Genomic DNA, 14,002 nt, shown 5'->3' with positions numbered 1-14,002 from the left:
TATTTGGGGGAAGATCCCTGTTTGTGTGCCAGTGTTTAAACATTGAATTACAAGGTGGAACAGAAGCCTCTGCTGTGTACCAGGGTCCTGCAGGCATGCGGATTGGACAGGAGGAGGTTTAAGCTGGTTTGAAAAATAACTTTGGCTTCCTGGTTTGAGGACATCCTGCACAGTCTGTAATGGCCAGTGTGAAAGAGTGAGTCATACCGCCCAGTTGTTCCTCATTTTGAGAGAATGCCACTCATCTGGAACCAAATACCTCTGTCCCTTTGTGCTCCTCAGTTGTTCAGTTGTCCCTATTTTTGGTGTGATGTACATATATCTATGAAAGGTACTATTTAACTACTGAAAGTGTTATTCTGCTTAAAACCTCTACTTTGTCTACTAATTATCGTATTTGCTGTTGAAAAGCCAGTATAAAGGAAAAATATTGGTGAAAAAACTATTCTGGGTTTAACCAATTATTTTGGGCATATAAATTCATATTTAATGGTCTGTATAGCTGGGAGTATGTCAGTAGGGGTGTGTCCATTGCCTAAATACATTGTGCCCTGAGTTGTGATTGGCATGCACTATTTTTTTTTCAATTTTGTTTACTTTTTTAACTATTGTATATTTAATTAATAAATAGCTAAATGGATGAGAACAGTTTGGAAATACAAAAAATAAATAAATGAATAAAAAGGTTTTTTAGATGTATGAGCATTCCCATGTCTGATTCTGACACCTCCATTTAGTATTTATAAGGGTGGTCTCTTTCCACAACCCTCTTATAACAGTGATACTCCTATATAACATTGTTAACATTGCCGGGCTGACTACAATATTTGACTGCTTTTGGCTTCTTACATGTTACACTGGGTTTCAGACATACTTAAATTAGGGATTTTTATTTGCAGTTAAAGTAAATATCATTAATATTAAAAATAGAATTCATGTTAAAAGACTTTACAGATCAGTAGATGTGTGCATCAAACAGATAATCCACATGACATCCACATGACATTTATACACACTGGCCTGGAAAGCTTGAAACAGTTAACCTCCTTAGTTCAATAGCATAGGTAGGGAAAGGAAACCTTAAAGGACACTAACAGAAAATTGATAAATAGAGCATGTCAAAGTGCAATAATGCTGAGCATGCCCAGTACCCCTATCAGCCTGTCTGAGCTAGAAAAAAAAAGAGATTCTGATTATGTGTTGGGTATTACCGCACATAACAGACTTTGTCATAATGGTGCAGAGCCTTGGTACCAAAGAGTTAATCTGCACCATGAAAAGGCTGTTACAATATTACTGGCAACATTGCTTATAATATCAGTAAAGATATACTGTATAGCTGCAATACTCTAATTTCTGTAGTGTGAGTACCTTCTCTTTTTGTACAGAAGGTGGAGCTACAAGCAAATTTATATACACAGTTTATGTTGTAAAAATGTAAAGACATATAAATGAGCAGGACTTTTTCTTGATGATTTAGTGTCAAAGATAAGTGGTAGATAAGTAGTACAATGATCGACAATCTTGAGAAAAAATAGTACATATACATTTTAAATTTGGTGGATGTAATTTATTAAAAATTGGAGGAAATAATGTATTTTAGCATCCATTCAGATGTCAGATGTAATTAGATGTTTGTTTGGTTGCTATTGGAAAAACATTTTTATTTTCCTCCATTTTTTACCCATGATAGGTTTTTCTGTCCATTTTTTCATGATTTCCGTTAATAGCATACATAATACATTAATACATTTTAATGTATTAACTAAAAACTAGATGCAAAAGGGTTGTACAATGCTAAACTTTCTTTGTTCCTATCCAGACCAGCAGGACATTAGACATTTTTCCTTTGTCGTTTGTGGATAGATCAGAGACAGCAGAGCCAGATTTCTGTCACACTAGGCCCAGAGCCTTTGGTGCCCAAAACAATACTCCTATGCTAGGATTAGACTTTTTTATAGAACATTTTTGTTTTACTGGTCCTAACATCCCTGATTGATATAAAGCTTAGGACCAGTTTTATTTCTGCCCACTGTAGAAGCTCAATATTAATTAGCCTTTTCAAGGCATCAAATCACACTGGAGCTGCCCTATATGAGAAACAGCTTCTCTACTCTTATGGCAGCCATCACTGTTAATGCTCTAGGTCTGGATAATTGTTGTCCTAGGAAAGAAAAAAAAACACACACACAACCCAGGCTTGCAGCTGTCATGAAAGAATTAAACTTGTTTCTTTCACAGGTGAACTCCATTATCACAGAGTCCTTTAAATGAAATATCCATCAGTAGATCATGAAAGAGATAGGAAGTAGGAGCATCAAATAACTATACGTCCTAGGGCATTACCTTTCATTCTACTCAGCAAGGCAGATATCAACCTCTTCTGAAGAACAGAAAGTATAATATATGTCTGTATTTCCCATCTGTGCCAGGAAAAGTCCTTCCAATTCACTGTCCTAATATTTCACAAGGTTAAACACCAAAACTTTCCAGAGAGTTTATGAGAGAAAGCCAAGAGTATCCATGTTTTGACACAGCTTTCCTGAGAATTAGTAGAGAAGAGAATTAGTTCATCAAATAGCTCTAGTATATACAATATATTACAGCTGGATCCTGTAATAAAATATGTACTTTTTATTTTCTGTGATAGTTGGCCAATCAATAATCGAGAAACGTTGCTGTAATACATGCATTCTTGTTGAAACAATCACTTAATAATATCCTGATATTATATAAATACCTGTAATAAATAATAAACAAATAATACAAAAAAATACCTGTAATAAATAATAAACAAATAATAGTTGACTTGAATTTGTAGGTAAACCTGACCAATACTTTTCAAAGACAATGGATGAAAGGTCCCCAGTTGAACCTCAGGGACCTCAAATGATAGTTGGATGCTGTGAACCCATACACAGGAAACTACCTAGTTCCCTTGGATGCTGTTATGTATAAATATTGAAGGTCAGTGCATCTATCTATTGCAGGGTCCCAAACTGCGAACTCACGGGTCATGTGTAACAGTGCTGACCTCCAAATCATGATGCCTCTATCTGTATAATTCAATAATAAAAAAAAAACCTGAAATCTTTAACAGGGAAAAATAAAAAAAACTTACTATAACATTGTTGCATAAATATGCATACCCTTAAACTAAAACTTTGTTGAAGCATCTTTTATTTTATTGCCTTGAGAACCTTTGCCCACACTTCCTTGCAAAAGCACTCCAAAATTGTCAGATTGCAAGGGCATCTCCTGTGCACAGCCCTCTTCAGGTCACCCCACAGATTTTCAATTGGGTTTCGGTCTGGGCTCTTCAGACTTTTGATATCCAGTGTATATGAATGGCGATTGGGGAAAACTGACAAAGTCTGGGTTATGCCCATAATAGACTGTCCCACGCACTTATATGCTCAAATGTGGTATATTTAGACATGAGGGTCCCTAAATGAATATAAAGATAATGTAAGTTGTTATACAGTAAAGGCATGCATAGGCATGTGTCATTTTCTAACTACCATGTTGCCTGTTTGTTATCCATTAAAATACAGATTGACATAGGTGTCAATGGCACCCCATATAAGATCCTATTATATGTAGACTACATTTAAGGTATAAATGTCTGCTAAAAGATAACAGCAGACCACAAGAGTTTTCATACTATCTTTATTAACCAGTAAATCCTCATTCATGTGCATCTTTGATTTAGTTTCATTTTGTTATTGGGGCCTGCCATTCCCCTGCCCAGTAAGAGCATTCAGAGGCAGGCAGTTGGGCAGGGCCTTAGCCGAGGCATAAGGGGAGTCAGGCCCCTGTAATTTGGGGAGACCTACTCACTTAAATAACACTACCCAATACTTTAAATTCTAGTTCTGGTGGACTTTTATGTGTAAGGCCATGCTACTCAGGCATGAATTTAAATCACTGGAGTCTGTAGGTACAGAATGTTTGGTGGCTCAAAGTGAGAGAGCTCTTTTTTACTCAGAGCATTTTCCTTGTTTTAGAATATTATGTCAATGTTCAAAAAATAGAAACTAATGTGAAAATAAGCTAATATTAGATGTAAAAATAATCTTCTGATGATGGAAAAAATGTGGTCAATAACTATACAGGGAATAGCTGCCTATTTGCCTCTGCTGCAGATAGGAAAAGGCTTACTGTGCCTACTAATGGCCAACACTGCTTCCACATGTAAAAGAGAAGCAGATGTAGATAGGATGGCCTGAGGAAATCTACAGATATATTTAGTTTTCCCATGAACCAGTGATTATCTTGATGGTGTTCCTAAAGACTTCTGAATCCCCACTCGCTGCTCTATATAATTGGTTGTGCTGTACATCAGATCATACTGATTTGATCCTTAAAGTGAATATAAAGAAGGTTTAGCATTTATTTTTAACTTTCTTTTTTTAAACCTATGGAATAGCTAAAATATTGGACTTGAGGCTGAACTCTTGGATCAAGACTCTTTTCCCTTCAACCTCCCTCCCCCCTTGTACATCTGCAAACAAAAACTATTGTCTTAAATTGGTTTCTTCTTCAACCATAAACCTGTGGTTTAATTCCCTCTAAGGTCACATTAAATCTCAATATAGTCTGCCAATCTCCAGCTAGCAGAAGAAGGGTTCTGTGATGCACTCATTGGGGGTGATTTACTAACCTAAACACACGCACGCACTAGGTGCGTGTGATTTTTACACAGCAAAACGTATGTATCAACCAAAAAGTCTCTAAAAGCATATTTCCACTAATGCCATATATGGAAAAATCATGCACATGATGCATATATAATGCTGCTTCACAGTTTAGACAAAAATGGTTAGCTCATGCATTTACATTCCTGCATTCATCAACGCAAGCAACACAATGTAGAGCTAATTTACACAACATCACCTTGCAATTCATGCAGGGCTTTGCACAACACACCTGCTGGATGTGAACACACTACAAAGGTGTCTAGATTCCACCAATAGATCATACTTGGAGGGAACACACTACAGAGGTGTATACTTGTTCGTGGCGTGTTTATAAGGTTAGTAAATCAACCCCATTGACTCAATTACCCTCATGGGTCTACATTTCCCAAGAGTGCTAGGTAATGTAGTCTATGTGGCAGTCAGTGAAAGACCAGAGTGATCTTTACAGCCGATCCACCCATTCCAGGTAGTGTTGACATAAGGACACCAGAATGTTAAGGTGGTGGAAACCAGACCAGCCACCCTGCTCATAGAAAGAGAGAGAGATCAGAGGTGACTAGTCTTCATAGAGAACTTTAGCAACTCTGCAGCTTCAGTCTGATTGATCTGCTGCAATTTCTTACAGAACGGATTAAAGGAGAATTATGATGCAAGTGAATTTCACTCAGCCTCATAATCTGAGCCGACCTGTGACAATGAAACTTTCACAGGTCGGCTCAGTAGATCGGGAAGTGAGCAAACACATACCGTCGCTCGCTCACTTCTCGATCTATCCCGGCAGAGAGCCATGATTGTCACTCACGGCTCCCTGCGGGGATTCCCCCCCTCCCCTGTCTGATCCTCCATTGCTGACTGGTGGAACGGACGCGGGAGGGGGCGGGCACAGCTGGCTCTGTTTCTGGATAGGCAGAGCCAGCTGTCAATCCCGCACCTGGGTGGATCTCGACAGCAATGTCGGGATCCGTCCCGGCTGCGGCGTCTCAGTATACCGCGAGCTGTTGCTTTGGGTGACGGGAGGACGCTAGTTTGTGTTCTCCCGTGACCCTTAGGAGAACTATGGGGAAAAGCGATGACCCCATAGTTCTCCTTTAAACCTGAAAATCAACTTTAACAGATCTAAAATTTTAAATCAAACAAGAAAATAATCAAATATATCAAAAAGATTTGTTAACCGTTTTGATATATTTATGTTATATTTCTTGTTTAATTCCAAATTGTGGGTCCATTATAATCCATTTTTTAGGTTTAGTCTTTTTGGGAAGAGATTGTGTGTGTACTAAGGCACAATTTTAAGGAAGGCCATTGTTCTCTTTAAATGCCTGATCTGCTGCAAGAAAATGAAAACCAATAAAATAATGTAAGCATTGTTTTAGCAATAGTGTAATGTTTCTGTTGACTGGAGCTTAGCTTTAATATCCTCTTAACACCGTAGTTCTTGTTGTATTATATTAAATAACTTAAAGTAGTGTAAACATTATAATTGTTTTAATGCACATCTTTTTGCTGCCTGTTTGAAAGTTTACAAATTGTCAAAATGTCCAACTTCAAAAAAAGCAGCAAGTTACTTTTTGACATAATCAAACATAATATGCAGCCGTGGAGAAGAAGAGATTTGTATCATACTGTTTATGTAAATATAAAAACAGCGTGCAACAATAGCAAAATTATTAAGTAAGGCAAAGCATAGTGCAGAGATAATGCCAAAGAATACATCATTATATTGCATTTATTATAGATATGTCAGTGGCAAATACATTTTAATGGCTTTATACGGTTTACTGGGTTACTGATCTTTGCCTTGCTGTATAAGATTCTATTTATTTGCTCGGACATTTGTTCTTTTTCTAAGCATGATGTAATAGGTAAACAGGTACAGCTAAAGACGTAATAGGTAAAATAAAAGAATGATGCATCAACAAATCCTTTACAGGTAAAGAGATTACTAAAAGTTAACACCAATTCCTTGGTGGCAGTCACTTTCACTGTCATGCTTCAGCTCACATTGAAGTAAACTCTTCAGCACATACCCAAAGACTTAAACACTCAGCTAAGTCCTAGTAAAAACCTTTGTTGACTATCAATATAAACTGAACCAGACATGTGGGAAAGTATGTGGGATTAGCTTCAGTTGCCTCTTGTTGTTAAAAACGCCTTGAAAATACAATGTGTATTGAAATGCCCCCTTAGTCTATTAACAGTTAATATGTAGCTACATGATTATATACATATATATGAAATTGTAAAGTTAGCTGTGTGGCTATTTTTTTTTTAACAAGGAGACCATATTTAAACCATATGTGAATATTTAAATAATATGCATTTTTTGCTGGGTGGATGTCAGTCTGAAGAAGTGGGCTTTCCTAGGCAAACTTTATTTGCACGTAGGCCACCCTAGGTAATGCCCACATGTAATGATTTGAAGAACTTGAATCCAAGAATAAAGGAGGCAGGCCAGGGACAGTAAGCCATGGGAGAAAAGAGATACACCATGCTGTCCATTAGTGAGGCGGACTCTTGGCTTACTGCAGCCTCTAATGAACACTGTGAGAAGCTCAGGGTGTGCAGTAAAATCAGAGTAAGCAATTTTAGTACAGGAGAGGAGTCTGTACAACTGTGCAGGGCTGAAGATAAGCCTGGAGCTCAGCTTTAGCCCTTTCACTAGCCATTTTTTTCACTGTTTGCACACATGCTAAAATGCACATTTCGGCCTCACGATTACTGAAAACCCCCAAACATTATAATTTCTGAAAGCAGAGACCTCGTAGAATAAAATGGTGGAAGTTGCATTTTTTATGTCACAAAATAATTAAGCTGCTGTTTTTCAAACCTAATTGTTTAGTGCATCAGACAAATCAATTCTAGTGCATGAAAACACAATATAATACCCAATGAGGTTGTGCTGAGTTAATTGATATCAAATATGTCAAGCCTCAAAATTGTATGCACTTGTTAAACAGTAAAACAATTATGGTACATAAAATTGTCCGTTAGCAACTTTTTAAAAGCCTTCAGAGCTCATCATTTTAAAGTTAACAGTGAAGATGGCTCTAGAATTATTTATCTCACTCCCGCTTCTGTGCAATACCTAATTTAAGGAGTCATAAGGTGTCTATTAGAACACTAATGTCACCTCTGCACTCTTTTGAAGCTGACTGAACACAGAACATAGTGGCCAGGGATTGACAGCACTGAATCCAGGAGTGCTCTGAGCTAAGCACTGTTAAGTTCATACAACACAGGAGAGATCATCCATCCTGACACCTGCCATGATGGCTCTGGGCATCCAGGAGGGGCAAGTAAGCCTGGAACACATGGTGGAGGGGGTCAGGTGGGGAGGAGGGGGTCGGAACCCTGCAATAACATATACAAGGGTAAAAACGCCTGAATCACTTCTATAGAAAAAAACTGGCAACTGGAACTAAAAAGATTAACATCCCCCTGGCTGCTATTTTGGCTGGTAGTCTGTCTACATGATTGCACTGAGGCAGATGGTGGAGGAAGCATAAGGGTTAAAGTGTATGTCCTACAACATTTTTTCTTTGTCTTGGGTTGACTGGGGAGTGGGGAAGGATTAAAACCCCTGTCAGGTTTTTACTTATATACTTTACCTTGCACTATTCACAGCATACAAAGCACTATGTGAATGATCAAGGTGAGAATAAAGTGGATAAATTACATTATTGCTTCCATGCATGAGAGCTGCAATGGTCTGGGAGTATAGGTTAATCCAGCATGGATGGAAGTGTCAATTTTAAAGAGATGACAGGAGTCTTGGACAGAAATTACTAAAAGTCAATGGCAGGTGTTCTGCTTAAAGCACCCCCATAGCACCTCCAGCTGCTGGGCCCATGCTGCTTTTGCAAAAAAAAGAAAGAAAAAAGCGTTAGGAACACTATTTATTCCAGCACAATGCCTGCAAATGTGGTGCCAGCTACTTGCTTTGTTGGACAGAATAATCTCCTGCCCAACAGATAAATTATAGTTCCATAGAAAATAAGTTTTGTTGGAGCAGGTGCTTGGGTAAGTAAAACAACTGAACACCAGTGCTGGGGTGTATTATTGTAAAGGAGATTATTATTGTGCTAGGGTTTATTATTGTGCTTGAAGTTGTTATTGCGCTGGAGGTTATTGCTTGCCCTGACACTTGCTGGAAGTTATTCTTGGGAATTACCATTGCTGACTCTGAAACATTCTGGGGGTTATTGCTAGAGTTTATTATTGCTGGTCCTAACACTTTCTCAGGCTTATTGCTGGCCTCCTCCCCTGTCCAATCCTTCAGCGCTGACTGGCGGAACGGATGGGGAGGGGGCGGGTACTGCTGGTTCTGCCTCTAGATAGGCAGAGCCAGCTGTCACTCACGCAGCTGGGTGGATCCAGACATAATTGTTGGGATACGTTCCGGCTGTGGTGTCTCAGTATACCACGAGCTGTAGCTCGCGGTATACTGAGCTTTGGGTAATGGGAGGACGCTAGTTTGTGTCCTCCCGTTACCCTTAGGAGAACTATGGGGAAAAGCCCTAACCCCATAGTTCTCCTTTAATGTATCTTGCATAGAGAAATGCATTCAACAATGTAGCTCAAAATAAATCTAAATATGTAAAGTGCTGGAACACATTCAGTAGCAAGCAGTCAGAAATCAAACTTTCATTGTTTTTTTTAAATTCAGCCACCTAGATTGTGGTTTGGCAATGAGGCAGAGAGGCAATCCAGAAGAAAAGCTTCTTGAGACAGATTCACTATTGGTTTGAAGTATGATTCTTAGCATCCTCCATCTGTTGGTCATAAATGGCTCAGTAGCAATGTAAAACAAGACCCTGGCCATTTTGTATTCCTGTAGTCATATGGCACCTACATACATGTGGTGCTGAACAGAGTACATGCAACTCTTCGTCCATGCTTCAAGAAGGATGTATAGTCTATGTTCCCTACAAAGTTCCCTACTTGATTCATATACATATTTTTCCAAGAGTCTTCTGGCCAGTTGAGTGATATCATGAGTTCTTCCTCTTATCCTCCGTGGCAGTGGTGGGTTGTCCTTGTTTCTGCACTAAAAGGCATGTACATAATGATGTGTGAGTACATTTTAGAGCAGTGATAATCTAAGCCCAGGCTAGTGTGCTAAAGTCTCCCCTTGGGAGGCAGGTCCATGACAGACTGGACTGTGGGAAGTGGGTTGAATGATGTTGTACATCATTTAACCAGGAAAACCGGCAGCATCATTTGGTAGAATGGGATAACTACCACCAACAGCTCCAAATTGAAGAATAATATTTCAGCAAAAGCTTTGTTTTATCTTTTTCTTTAACTGGGCTTTTTATGTATTTTTATTTACCTGGAGTCTACTTTAAAATAGCCTATCAGGATGGGAGAGCAAAACTGAATCACCTGAAGAAAAAAATAAACGAAAATGGGAAGAACATACAAACTCCATGTTGGTGCCCCTGTGATTCAAACCCTGGATATTAACACTTCAAGCGTTTTCACTAATGTACCCCCACCACCAGGTTGCATAAGGATTTCAAAAATATATGAAAAGCATCCTTTCTATATTACAAGCAGGCACATTTTTTTCTGGTAACAGACATTAGATGTGTCTTGTGTAGCCTTGTGTAAGTTACAAGTCACTGAATATATAACTTACACCGGGCTATGGTCTCCTTGTGTAAATGTGCTAACTGACCCAGCACTGTCACATGGAGTGAATCACATACTCATTGACTCATTTTAATCTTGCAATATGTTTTTGCTTACAAAGGAGAAAGAAAAGGTTATACCATATCATTCTATATATAACATAACAGTTGTTTAACAAAATGCAGTAGAAGATACTTGATCATGTGAATAACTTGAGTTGCAGTACAAAACATTGACGTTACTAAACTGTTTCATATTCTGCACATGCATTAAACCCATACATTTTATTTAAAGTATAAGTGTAAAGCCAAACCTTTTTTAGGGAACGGTAGGGTTAAAACACTGTCAATTTTTTTTTTTACCTTTGTCTCATTTGAGATTTCTGCTCATATTCTGACACAGCGGTAAATGAGAGGAAATCTCTCCAAAGTGAGGGAAATTCTCTCTAAATCCTTGTCCACACCTTTGCAATGTGACATCGCAGGATGTGTTTGTGGTGTAGAAGGCACATGAATGGGCTGCCTACCACTGCTAAATCACATTGAAAAAGTGCATGCACCTTTCTTTTTAAACTGCATCACATTACATGCTAATAGGTTACTGTGCAATGTTGTGCGATACAATGCCAATGCGATGGCTAAGTGTATCGCGGTGCCATTAAGAAATAATGGCACCGCACCCCACCTAAGATGGCAACATGCCATGCGGGATCACATGTGGCATCACTCATGCTTCTACATTGCATAGATATGAGTAAAGCCTTAGACAATTGTTACCGAAACAAGAGTCCCCATTGGATGGACTTACTTTTTATTCCTGTTCCGCTGACCGGTCACATTTTGGGATTTTCAGTTCCAATAACAGTGGTTCCTAAGACAAATTGAGAGAATCTTTTAAGTGGGGATCCAGACAGCAATAAAAAAAATATGACAGGCTTGTTAACCATCTCCCACTCTAAGTTTGGGATCTAGATGAATCTGTCACTAAAAGTAGCGCTTAAACATTTTTCAACCAAGGATGTCAGCTTAATGTAATGCACTTCAGAAAACCAACTTGAATGTCAGCAGAGAGATTTTACATAGTTACATAGTTACATAGTTTATAGATTTATAAAAAGGGATCACACCAGCTGATTTTCGAATGCTCCATCAGAAATAGCAGCATGCATTTAAAAAGCAGTACAGTGTCTATAATATCTGTCTGCTCCGCAGCACTCTGCTCTAATTTCATGTGTAAAAGGTTCCCTTTAAATGATTGTCTTAGCACTGCTATTTCACATATTGCCCTGCATATATTTACTTTTGGCTCTACATATATTAAAGAAAACATGAACAATTTATTTTGGAACATGTTTTTTTTTACAACATTGTATTGTTTAATTATTATAATCTTTTTTTTTTTAATTACATCATTTATATTATATGATTTATATTATATATTGCGTATATTGTAATAAGTAAAGTGATTATTTCCTCCCTGTATTCCTTTGTCTCATTACCCAGCCAGATAACTTTATCATTCTTTCTAAACTTTAATATTGTTCACTCCTTATTCACTCTCCTTCTTCTCTCCTCCCTTTTCTGCCCAGGCTGTCCATCCTGTAGGTGGAGTTGAACATTGCAAACTTTTTAAAAGCCTTGATAGTCAGCTGAAAAAAAGTTCAACAACTTCTTTGGGAGAAGGAAGTCTGGAGTCAGCAACAGGCTTTTAAACTTTAAAAAGACACGCTGTCACTTTTTCACGCTGCTTTCCAAGGACTCCCTGGAGTTTGTTTTCAGCACTTTGGACAAGAAAGGTATTGTGCAGCTTCTGTCTCCCCTTTTTGTTCTGTTATTTGATGTTAAATTATATTTTTTTATATTTAAGTAAACCGCTTTCCCAGAAAGCAACTGTTTCTTCAGTAAGGATCTGTGCTCCAGATTACATGGCAGTGTTAATTATAAATACTGACCATTTACAGTCTACTGGAAGTAATGGACCAGTGTAATTCACTGGAAAATGATTCACTTAATTTCTCTAAATGCTCAGCATTAAAGGGATTTGTCTTTTCCCCTGGGTGCTACTACTGCTGGCATAAAATAATTTCTACTTGTCTGAAGATGTATATTTTTCATTGCATTGTAATATTAATATAATAACTGTACCAAGCCAAGTTCAAGTAATACACATCGCCATGGTAGTGTATATGTGGTATGTAGGGCATTCTGTGTGTGCCAGCTGCATTTTGTTCCTGGTTGCTTTGTATCCTGGCAGTGATCAACCACATCAGACTGCAACACTGTGCCAACTACTGCTGATGCTACAAACAACTTTGCAAAGGGAAGACTGCTATACAAGAAAATATACCAGTAGCATGTACCTTTGCAATTCTGCATAGGAACGCTACATTTTAGTGGAATGGCTTTCTATTTTAAAACTAACCAGTGAGCATTTTTCTATTAGAAAGTTGATATAATTGTGATCTTTTCATTATTTTTGGGACCACGTTTTCCTAAAAATGTGCATGGAGAATATATTCCTGTTACAAAATGATGGCACACCAACATATCTTATAGCAACCAATTAAAAGGCTATATTCATGATTGTACTACACTGCTATACTACACTGCCAAAAGATGGTACCTTGTGTGTTGCTATGGGTTACAACACTCCACAATTCTCTTTGCTATAAATAAAATAAGTTATTATAAACTGTATGAGTCTCAGTTACACAAAGCTTTCTCATGTTAAATACCAGGCTTTTCTGTTCAAAGCTATATGCTTGACCTTCTGTGTGGTTTTCCTGCTCTATTAAGATCTGGATACTTGCCTTACTTTGTATGGTATTAAATTTTACCGGCTTTAAAACTAGGGCAAAACAAAAACAGACGTGTATGTTTCCCTGTTATACTGCAGCTCTTTAACAAATCTGATCCAGGTTTATAGATGCCTGAAGTGAGATATGCACTTGGAATTTTCACATTACTGTGTTCAGGCACTAATTGTCGGTAATCCTGCTGAGTAAGATTTAGCAGTTATTAAGTCCATTGTGCAGTGACTGTCATGCCCACATTTCCCCGCTGTCCTGTGTAATGAGAGAGGAGACCCAGGCTGCATATAGCAATACACATCTCCTCCTGCTTCCCATTTACAAATCAGAACTTTTCTGTGTGCTTTGCCATTATAACATCTGTTAAGCATACTTTGCTTTTCAACTACTGAAACTTCCAGACTTCGCTGTGTTTATTAAAGTTTTCTTTTTTTCCTTAGAAATTCAGAAATCTAAATATTGGCCCATTTCCACAGGGCCCCTGAGCATTGGTAATAAGCTGGTAGTTGTAATGCAGTGTGTGGTTCTGCGTGTGCAATGTAGAATTTCAGACACACAAACAACCTACGGTACTTTAGATCTCAATAAATAAATGTTTCACAAGCACATGAGCAAAGAAGATTTGTCCTGGAAAGCTGCAGCAGTGCACTGCATATATATACAGATGCTGAGGTGTTACTTTGCCAATATTATTAAGGTGTGCTTTTTATATATCACCATACCCTCTCATATTTTCTTTTTCTTTCTTTTCTCTTTCTTTCTCTCTGTCTCTCTCTCTCTCTCTCTCTCTCTCTCTCTCTCTCTCTCTCTCTCTCTATCTTCATTCTCTCTCTCTCTCTCTCTCTCTCTCTCTATCTTC

General features: G+C 38.1%; 1 protein-coding gene across 1 annotated transcript in view; it reads left to right on the top strand.

Moving 5' to 3' along the window:
• The first annotated feature begins 12,004 nt into the window (after positions 1-12,004).
• Positions 12,005-14,002, top strand: part of GJA1 (gap junction protein alpha 1) — a 6,945-nt gene continuing 4,947 nt past the window's right edge. The window contains exon 1 of the mRNA XM_018563743.1: positions 12,005-12,129. The gene's annotated coding sequence lies outside the window, so the exon portion shown is untranslated. The remainder of the gene's footprint in view (positions 12,130-14,002) is intronic.

The sequence above is a fragment of the Nanorana parkeri genome, unplaced genomic scaffold (genome assembly GCF_000935625.1).
Source record: "Nanorana parkeri isolate BGI_ZX_2015 unplaced genomic scaffold, ASM93562v1 scaffold22, whole genome shotgun sequence".
Lineage (NCBI taxonomy): Eukaryota > Metazoa > Chordata > Amphibia > Anura > Dicroglossidae > Nanorana > Nanorana parkeri.
The sequence above is the reverse complement of the archived record's forward strand: the minus strand, read 5'-3'. Positions and strand labels throughout refer to the sequence as shown.